The 10,925-nt window shown below is 46.3% G+C and overlaps 1 long non-coding RNA gene across 1 annotated transcript in view; it reads left to right on the top strand.

Annotated features, from left to right (window-relative positions):
* Positions 1-956: 956 nt before the first annotated feature.
* The window catches only part of LOC130294167 (uncharacterized), a 36,269-nt gene continuing 26,300 nt past the window's right edge, over positions 957-10,925 (top strand). Inside the window, exon 1 of the long non-coding RNA XR_008848410.1 lies at positions 957-1,062. This is a non-coding gene — a long non-coding RNA (uncharacterized LOC130294167). The remainder of the gene's footprint in view (positions 1,063-10,925) is intronic.

The raw sequence follows: 10,925 nt of genomic DNA, 5'->3' as shown, positions 1-10,925 counted from the left end.
AAAAGATATTTCCGGAATAATGACGATTAGTCCAATCTAGCCATATGCTTATTTACACACATGTTTTATACTCACTTAACTTTTTTCCCCAGCATATTTTCTGTTTTTACCATGATTTTTCTGAAATTGAACAAACCACTGAAGGCTTCAAATCTCCATAAAAAATCTCAATTGTCATTATTTGTCATATCACTTTTTCCTCATGGCATGCATGCCACATTTGCTAAACCAGGTAAGCACACACACACGAACTTCTACATTATGCCCTGTGTGCTGCACTACAGTAGCAAAAAAACTTTAAAAAATAAACTTGGAGTGCTTGGAATAAGCATATAACAGTACATTCAGTGACTTATAACTTTTCTCTCCAGAACGATGATGAAGAGTGCTGAGTGTGAAATGTTGCAAATACCCCGTGATCCGCTGCTATCTGCTACTTGTCAGCACTAGCTATTATTTTAAGCCCCTGGTTGGTGACAGAAACCTTGTCCTCTGTGTGATCTGTCAGTTCGGTGAGAGACGTATTTCTAGGTTAAATATGTGTTTTCAGTGCTCACATATGAAAAAAGTTGTTGTGGCAGTGAAAGGGTTTCCATACCATTTTATTAAAGCTTTTATTTCCCAGCATTGGTGTGACGTCGCTTCAGACACTTAAGCTGCGTGGGGAATTGGGAAGGAAGTGTTGCAAGAAGACCATCAGGCAAAAACAAACAGGACAGCAGCTTCAGGCAGCCTGACATACAACAGCTTCTCTGCACTGTCCAAGCTTCTTTTAGCACTTGTAAAAAAAACAAAAAAAAAACTTTATTTTACCTTGTGTTTTTTATATGGGTTTTAGTGATGTGAGATGCATTTTTAATAAAGAAGCCTTTGCAAAAAATTGAAAAAAGGCCATACCCCACATGGGGGGAATTGATCACTTCTTCTCTGCTTCCTTTTTAGTGGATGCAAAGAATGGACAGCTTCAAAGAAGACAGAGGGGGTGACAGGCGCTAAAGGGTTCAGGCCAGGATAAGATGAACAAGGAGATCTTTATTGGACCAGTATGCAACACGTTTCCCGGTTCGTAGGCCGCTTCATCAAGGCAGTTTGTATGTACTGCAATACTTTCTAACAGCTTAATATCGCCACCTGTAGGTCAAACTTGATCATGCATATACAGTACAGACCAAAAGTTTGGACACACCTTCTCATTCAAAGAGTTTTCTTTATTTTCATGACTATGAAAATTGTAGATTCACACTGAAGGCATCAAAACTATGAATTAACACATGTGGAATTATAGACATAACAAAAAAGTGTAAAACAACTGAAAATATGTCATATTCTAGGTTCTTCAAAGTAACAATTAAAATATAAAAAATTGAGCTCTCCTGGGCGCTGGTCTACGGTAAGGCAGTAGGACATGTTTCCAGGTCCAAAATGTATTTTATTGCACTAAAAACATGTTTCTGGTCCGAAAAGGACCCTTCCTCAGGTAAGGCACCTTACCAGAGGAAGGGTCCTTTTCGGACCAGAAACATGTTGTTTTTAGTGCAATAAAATACATTTTGGACCTGGAAACGTTTCCTACTGCCTTACCGGAGACCAGCACCCAGGAGAGCTCAATTTTTTATATTTTAATTGTTCCTTTACCGGATCAGCGAAGCTATATCCGGACGAGCTTAGGCTGCAGGCTCCAATTACTATATTGATGTCATCTCAGGTGTTGTGCTCTTAGAGCAACATCTTCTGGTAACTGAGTTTTCACCTACCTTTTGCCAGCCATTTCATACATACTTCTCCAGGGGCGCATATAGCTCTTTTTTCTTAGGTTCTTCAAAGTAGCCACCTTTTGCTTTGATTACTGCTTTGCACACTCTTGGCATTCTCTTGATGAGCTTCAAGATGTAGTCACCTGAAATGGTCTTCCAACAGTCTTGAAGGAGTTCCCAGAGATGCTTAGCACTTGTTGGCCCTTTTGCCTTCATTGGGTTCAGGTCTGGTGACTGTGGAGGCCAGGTCATCTGGCGCAGCACCCCATCACTCTCCTTCTTGGTCAAATAGCCCTTACACAGCCTGGAGGTGTTTGGGGTCATTGTCCGGTTGAAAAATAAATGATGGTCCAACTAAACGAAAACCGGATGGAATAGCATGCCGCTGCAAGATGCTGTGGTAGCCATGCTGGTTCAGTATGCCTTCAATTTTGAATAAATCCCCAACAGTGTCACCAGCAAAGCACCCCCACACCATCACACCTCCTTCTCCATGCTTCACGGTGGGAACCAGGCATGTAGAGTCCATCCGTTCACCGTTTCTGCATCACACAAAGACACGGTGGTTGGAACCATAGATCTCAAATTTGGACTCATCAGACCAAAGCAGAGATTTCCACTGGTCTAATGTCCATTCTTTGTGTTCTTTAGCCCAAACAAGTCTCTTCTGCTTGTTGCCTGTCCTTAGCAGTGGTTTCCTAGCAGATATTCTACCATGAAGGCCTCACACAATCTCCTCTTAACAGTTGTTCTAGAGATGTGTCTGCTGCTAGAACTCTGTGTGGCATTGACCTGGTCTGTAATCTGAGCTGCTGTTAACCTGCGATTTCTGAGGCTGGTGACTCGGATGAACTTATCCTCCGCAGCAGAGGTGACTCTTGGTCTTCCTTTCCTGGGGCGGTCCGCATGTCAGCCAGTTTCTTTGTAGCTCTTGATGGTTTTTGTGACTGCACTTGGGGGACACTTTCCACCTAGAATATGACCTATTTTCAGTTGTTTCACACTTTTTTCCACATGTGTTAATTAATAGTTTTGATGCCTTCAGTGTGAATCTACAATATTCATAGTCATGAAAATAAAGAAAACTCTTTGAATGAGAAGGTGTGTCCAAACTTTTGGTCTGTACTGTACATAAATATTTCAAGGTGGCTCCAGTTGGCTTAGGAAACATAAAAATAGGATAAAAAGACTCCTGCTCCATTTAGTCTGTCCTTACTTTTTACAGTGAAACCTCCAAGATCATCCAAAATTGCTGAAAAAAGTGGACTCAAATTAGTAACAGGAATTCTCTCTGGATAAGCGGGTGGTCTTCTTTAAAAGGTGGTCTTTTGAAGAGGTTTCACTGTACTTTCTTTTATTTTTATGTGAGGATAGAAATGTCTTTATCCCAGGCAGGTTCACATTAACTAACTTAAAGGGGTACTCCGCCCCTAGACATCTTATCCCCTATCCAATGAGGGCAGTGCTGGAGGCTCGTGACGTCATGGTCACGCCCTGCTCGTGACATCATGGCCACACCCCTCAATGCTAGTCTATGGGAGGGGCGTGACGGGTGTCACACCCCGTCCCATAAACTTGCATTGAGGGTGTGTGGCCGTGACATCATGAGCGGGGTGCCTCCGGCACTGCACCCGACGCTCTAAACGAACACAGAGTGCAGCAAGGAGAAAGGCCGCAGGGGACCCCCACGATCAGACTTCTTATCCCCTATCCTTTGGGTAGGGGATAAGATGTCTAGGGGCGGAGTACCCCTTTAAGGTCTCTCAATCATATCCCCCCCCCCCTTTCCCTTCTTTTTTCCAGGATATACAGATTGATGCTGAAGGTCATATCTTTATCTACCTTTAAAATCATCACCATTAGATTTATGATATTGTGGCAAATCAAAACTGACATTTGCTAACCTGCTTGGACATTGCAGCATGCGATACAGAATGCTCACACTTTATGATTATTGTACGACAAAGTTCATTGTGAGATTAGAAGTCGTAGGTAGAACTGCGGACAAGCGGAATTTCACATGAGTTATGCATTCCAACACTTGATAAGGGTATCAATATGTGCACTGTTCCTTCAAAGACATTAAATGTCTGCACTATGGGGGAGATTTATCAAAACCTCTCCAGAGGAAAGTTGCCCAGTTGTCCATAGCAACCAATCAGATCGCTTCTTTCATTTTTAACAAGACTTCTGCAAAATGAAAGAAGCGATCTGATTGGTTGCTATGGGCAACTGGACAACTTTTCCTTTGCACAGGTTTTGATAAATCTCCCCCTATATCTCTCACACTACACTATATAATTCAGCGCACACAAATCCATATGATCTTTATACCAGTACCCTAAAGCCCCATTCACACGGCAGAATTCAATAATTTGCTCATGTGAGGATGACATGATCACCTCCCAGATCTGTATACTGCTGCTATTTCTATGAGATCAGGCTAAATAGTAGCTATACACCTCCCCTGAGGGTGTGCTCACACACTGCATTTTTTACTGGATTTATTTTCAGTTTTTTTGCCGTGATTTTCCAAACATTGTGGCAAAAATGGTGATATTTTACTGCAGTTATGCAAATTACGGTAAAAATTTGTCATGAATTTACCATGAATTTGGAAAATTGCAGCAAAAGCATGCAGCAACAATGTGTAAAAAAATGCAGTAAGAATTCAATGAGTGAACAGAGCCTAAAGACTTCAAATCTTGATAAAAGAGCTTAAAGGGGTTCTCCAGTGGAACACTTTTTTTTTTTTTTTTTAAATCCACTGATGCCAGAAAGTTAAACAGATTTGTAAATTACTTCTATTAAAACATCTTAATCCTTCCAGTACTTATTGGCTGCTGAATACTACAGAGGAAATTATTTTCTTTTTGGAACACAGAGCTCTCTGCTGACATCATGAGCACAGTGCTCTCTGCTGAAATTTTAAGGAACTGCACAGAGCAGCATATGTTTGCTATGGGGATTTTCTCCTACTCTGGACAATTCTTAAAATGGACAGAGATGTCAGAGCTCTGTGTTCCAAAAAGATAAGAATTTCCTCTGTAGTATTTAGCAGCTAATAAGTACTGGAAGGATTAAGATTTTTTAATAGAAGTAATTTACAGATCTGTTTAACTTTCTGGCACCAGTTGATAAAAAAAAAAATGTTTTACACCGGAGTACCCCTTTAATTGTGATTATAGGTCAAATCCCTTTCTCTTTCATTGCAGCCAAGGGCCTGCCTAGGGCCCATACTTAGATGTAAGCCTATTAGGCCTTGCCAAAAGCATGACCTAATAGATCAGTGTTTTCTAAACAGTGTGTCTCCAGCTGTAATTGTGAGCTGCAGATGGGTTGCTGGGGAAGAACAGGGACTTACCTGTCCTTCTTAATACTCCATGGATTAGCGATTGCTTAAGGCTGGGTCCACACTACGTTTTGTCCCATACGGGAGCGCATACGGCAGGAGGGAGCTAAAACCTCGCGCTCCCGTATGTGACCGTATGCGCTCCCGTATGCCATTCACTTCAATGAGCCGACCGGAGTGAAACGTTCGGTCCGGTCGGCTCATTTTTGCGCCGTATGCGCTTTTACAACCGGACCTAAAACTGTGGTCAACCACGGTTTTAGGTCCGGTTGTAAAAGCGCATACGGCGCAAAAATGAGCCGACCGGACCGAACGTTTCACTCCGGTCGGCTCATTGAAGCGAATGGCATACGGGAGCGCATACGGTCACATACGGGAGCGCGAGGTTTTAGCTCCCTCCTGCCGTATGCGCTCCCGTATGGGACAAAACGTAGTGTGGACCCAGCCTAAGGCTGCCTTATAACTTGTACATGGTATTTTCTAGCAGATTTATGCTTTGCACCTTTCAGCTCTAATTTTCAGTTCTCCCAGAGCTGCCAGGCTGAGCTTCCTCCTCTCTCCTCCATAGACTTTTATTGCTTATCTTGCAGACACAGGACAAAGCTGAGCTCGTTTTCAGAGTGGAAGACAGTGTCACGGGATAGGTGGGGGAAGGAAAACGTTAGATAACAGAAAAAAGAAGCATTTTTGTCTAGTTTCTTATATTCGCTTGTAATGTTCACCTGACACAGTGTCTATTTAATCACTGCTCCTAACACCTCCTTACAGCTTACTGTGCAGTCACCAACAGTCTATGCCCCGCGGCCACCACGTCTATGCCCTGGGACCACTGTTTGACTGACACACTGGTCCCACTACTCCCCTTATCATTTTTACATGTGCACCGACGTGAATTCTTGCTCGCTCGTCCTCCTGGCACCTCCGTGTGCCACCTCAATGAGCCTGCTAGAGGCGCCAACGTGAATTCTGGTTTGCTCTCCCGGCACCTCCGTGCGCCCATGCAAGTGGCAGACATTGGGAGCGATCGCTTGCTCTGAAAACTCACATCGGCGCCTCTAGCAGTGCATGGGCGCACAGAAGTTCCAGGACAGCGAGCCAGGATTCACGTCAGCGCCTCTAGCAGGTGCACAGAGGTACCAGGAGAGCAAGTGAGAATTCACATCGGTGCTCACCTAAAGATGATAAGTGGAGTATGCGCAGGGACCGGTGTGTCAATCACACAGCGGTCCCAGCACTGACATGCAGGGGATAGGCGTGGCGGCCGCAGGGCATAGCGAACCCCTGGCCACGCCTATACGACTCTTGGTGACTGTACAGTAAAGCGTTTTTTGGGGGTAATAAAAGCTGCAATAAAAAAAAGATAAAAGTAATGGTGAATACATAGTAAACAAACAATACACACGGTGTTGTTAGGTTATATGCCCCGAAGTTCGTGATAGTTGCGCTTTAACATGTTACTGAAATGGCAGCATGAACGTCATAAGACAATTGCAGAATTGCATTTATTTCCATTTACCCACACACAAAAATATTAACAAAAGCTAATAAACAAATAATATGAACTCCAAAAAAAAACTACAACTCATCCTTCAAAAACAAAAAAATACAATCCAAGCCAACAACTTGAAGCTCCTGGTGGTGTAGAGCATAACCATGCCCTGGCATCACGAATACCAAGGGTTAATAACGTCTGCCCTAAGGGTTACAACATCTGCCCTTCCATCACCCCCCTCACCACACAGCAATGATGTGGGGATTTAAGTAGTCGGTACCGACACAATGGCAGCAAATGTCTAACTTGTAGCTTATGGGTCCCAATAACAGGGTCCTCCCCTATTATGCACCATTTATGTTTCTGGTGTCCCTAAATGAAGGCGATTTATTTGCAAGGAGCAGGAGAGGATCCAGAGTCGAGTCTCGGGAGGGGCACTATTAGAGTATTTTGTGTTGGCGGACAGAAAATAAGGTGTTGCTTAAGGAACTTACAATATTATTAAATGTATCATACAGTCCTAACCTTGTTTAAGACTCCTAGGCCATGTTCACACAACAGAATTTCCAATGCGGAATTCGTCACGGAAATTCCGCTGAAGCAGAGTCCCGTTGAATTCAGCAGGGTTCTGCTGCTCTACAGAATATCCATGCCTGATGTTTCCAGCAGGGAAATTCTGTTTTCTTTATCCGCAGAAAGAATGAACACGTTCATTCTTTCTGCAGACACTGTGCAGACATTCCGTAGTGTGAACATGGCCTTACATTACAACATGATAGGATATGTTTAAACAAATATTTGACAGATTTTGTCCAAGGCAAAGGAAAGGGTTTTTTACACCAAGAACAATAAGGATGTGGAATCCTCTGCCTGCAGATGCGGTTTTATGAGAGTCTGTACAGACGTTTAAACAGCAACTGGATGAATACTTGTAAAAACATAACATTAAGGGATATACTGTAGGCCCTGATTTTTTAGCATGTGATGCCCGTGCTGTAGCATGTTGTGATGCCTGCGCTGTAGCATGTTGTGATGCCTGCGCTGTAGCATGTTGTGATGCCCGTGCTGTAGCATGTTGTGATGCCCGTGCTGTAGCATGTTGTGATGCCCGTGCTGTAGCATGTTGTGATGCCCGTGCTGTAGCATGTTGTGATGCCTGCGCTGTAGCATGTTGTGATGCCTGCGCTGTAGCATGTTGTGATGCCTGGGCTGTAGCATGTTGTGATGCCTGCGCTGTAGCATGTTGTGATGCCCGTGCTGTAGCATGTTGTGATGCCTGCGCTGTAGCATGTTGTGATGCCTGCGCTGTAGCATGTTGTGATGCCTGCGCTGTAGCATGTTGTGATGCCCGTGCTGTAGCATGTTGTGATGCCCGTGCTGTAGCATGTTGTGATGCCTGCGCTGTAGCATGTTGTGATGCCTGCGCTGTAGCATGTTGTGATGCCCGTGCTGTAGCATGTTGTGATGCCCGTGCTGTAGCATGTTGTGATGCCTGCGCTGTAGCATGTTGTGATGCCTGCGCTGTAGCATGTTGTGATGCCCGTGCTGTAGCATGTTGTGATGCCCGTGCTGTAGCATGTTGTGATGCCTGCGTTGTAGCATGTTGTGATGCCCGTGCTGTAGCATGTTGTGATGCCTGCGCTGTAGCATGTTGTGATGCCCGTGCTGTAGCATGTTGTGATGCCTGCGCTGTAGCATGTTGTGATGCCTGCGCTGTAGCATGTTGTGATGCCTGCGCTGTAGCATGTTGTGATGCCTGCGCTGTAGCATGTTGTGATGCCCGTGCTGTAGCATGTTGTGATGCCTGCGCTGTAGCATGTTGTGATGCCTGGGCTGTAGCATGTTGTGATGCCTGCGCTGTAGCATGTTGTGATGCCCGTGCTGTAGCATGTTGTGATGCCTGCGCTGTAGCATGTTGTGATGCCTGCGCTGTAGCATGTTGTGATGCCCGCGCTGTAGCATGTTGTGATGCCTGCACTGTAGCATGTTGTGATGCCCGTGCTGTAGCATGTTGTGATGCCCGTGCTGTAGCATGTTGTGATGCCTGCGTTGTAGCATGTTGTGATGCCCGCGTTGTAGCATGTTGTGATGCCCGTGCTGTAGCATGTTGTGATGCCTGCGTTGTAGCATGTTGTGATGCCCGTGCTGTAGCATGTTGTGATGCCTGCGCTGTAGCATGTTGTGATGCCTGGGCTGTAGCATGTTGTGATGCCTGCGCTGTAGCATGTTGTGATGCCTGCGCTGTAGCATGTTGTGATGCCTGCGCTGTAGCATGTTGTGATGCCCGTGCTGTAGCATGTTGTGATGCCTGCGCTGTAGCATGTTGCAGAAAATTATTTCCAGTATAATAATCAAAAATACCAATTGCCACAGAATGGGAAAGTGCTAAACAAGTTTTAACCTTTTAAAACTACAGCTCCCAGTGTGACCTTAAAGGGGTACTCCGCCCCTAGACATCTTATCCCCTATCCAAAGGATAGGGGATAAGATGTCAGATCGCCGCGGTCCCGCTGCTGGGTAGCCCAGGGATCCCTGCTGCGGCACCGCGCTATCATTACAGCACAGAGCGAGTTCGCTCTGTGCGTAATGATGGGCAATACAGGGGCCGGAGCATCGTTACGTCACAGCTCCGCCCCTCGTGACGTCACGGCCTGCCCCTTTCAATACAAGTCTATGGGAGGGGGCGTGGCGGTCGTCACGCCCCCTCCCATAGACTTGCATTAACCCCTTCCCGCTATTGGACGTATGCATACGTCCAGGCGAATTACACGTTCGCGCAAATGGACGTATGCATACGTCCAAGCGATCTCCTGCTCTGCCGCGGGCAGCGCAGGAGATCGCGGGTGGGACTCAGCTGTCAATCACAGCCGGAGTCCCACCGCAGCTGCCGGGGCCGCGATCGCGCCGGTCCCGGCAGCATTAACCCCATAGATGCCGTGATCAGTTCTGATCACGGCATCTACGGTGTTTGCAGGGGGAGCGCTCTCCCCCTGCCCATCAATCGCGGCGCCGCGATAAAATAAGAGGGGATCGAGGGTGTCCAAGACACCCTCGATCCCCCTTGAAGAGATAGGAGTGAGGTGGCAGGGTTGCCCACCCTCCTATCCCTGCTATTGATCGGCGGAGCGGCCGACCAATAGCAGACTGGGGGCGGGGGGGTTAAAGTTCGGTTCCCCCCCGCTATGCCCACCCATCGGTGTCCGGGCACAGCGGGGGGAACCGTGTAATAGCGGCGGCAGCGGCGGTCACTTACCCAGCGGCGGCGGCTGTGATTACGGCGGCGGTGGAGGTAAGTATGACGCCGCGTGTCCAGAGTCTGTTGCCTAGCAACATCTGCAGGGCGACAGTTTAGAGAGTGGTCTCTAAACTGTCGCCCTCCAGATGTTGCAAAACTACAACTCCCACCATGCCTTGACAGCTGTTTGCTGTGTTGGCATGCTGGGAGTTGTAGTTTTGCAAGATTTAGAGGGGTTCAGGCTGGAGATCACTGACAGTGGTCTCTAAACTGTAGCCCTCCAGATATTACAAAACTACAACTCCCAGCATGCCCAGACAGCAGTTTGCTGTCTTAGCATGCTGAGATTTGTAGTTTTGCAACATCTGGAGGGCCACAGTTTAGAGATCACTGTCAGTGATCTCCAGCCTGAACACCTCTAAATCTTGCAAAACTACAACTCCCAGCATTCAGGAACAGCAAATGGCTGTCTCGGCATGCTGGGAGTTGTACTTGCGTGCCTCCAGCTGTTGCATAACTACATCTCCCAGCATTCCCTTTGGCAATCAGTACATGCTGAGAGTTGTAGTTCTGCAACAGCTGGAGGCACACTGGTTGGGAAATACCGAGTTAGGTAATAGGTTCTATTACCTAACTCAGTATTTTCCAACCAGTGTGCCTCCAGCTGTTGCAAAACTACAACTCCCAGCATGCACGTTCTGTCAGTGCATGCTGGGAGTTGTAGTTCTGCCCCCCCCTCCCATGTGAATGTACAGGTTACATTCACACTGGCGACGGATTACAGTGAGTTCCCTGCTTCAAGTTTGAGCTGCAGCCGCAGCTCAAACTCCTAGCGGGAGACTCAGTGTAATCCGCCGTCAGTGTGAATGTAACCTAAAAACACTACACTACACTAACATAAAATAAAGAGTAAAACACTACATATACACACGTACACTGCCCCCCCACCACCACCCCTTCCCCCCCCAATAAAAATGAAAAACGTATCCTACAGCAGTGTTTCCAAAATGGAGCCTCCAGCTGTTGCAAAACAAAAACTCCCAGCATTTCCGGACAGCCATTGACTGTCCAAGCATGCTGGGAGTTTAGCAA

Source organism: Hyla sarda, chromosome 10 (assembly GCF_029499605.1).
Source record: "Hyla sarda isolate aHylSar1 chromosome 10, aHylSar1.hap1, whole genome shotgun sequence".
NCBI classification, from domain to species: domain Eukaryota; kingdom Metazoa; phylum Chordata; class Amphibia; order Anura; family Hylidae; genus Hyla; species Hyla sarda.
The sequence above is the reverse complement of the archived record's forward strand: the minus strand, read 5'-3'. Positions and strand labels throughout refer to the sequence as shown.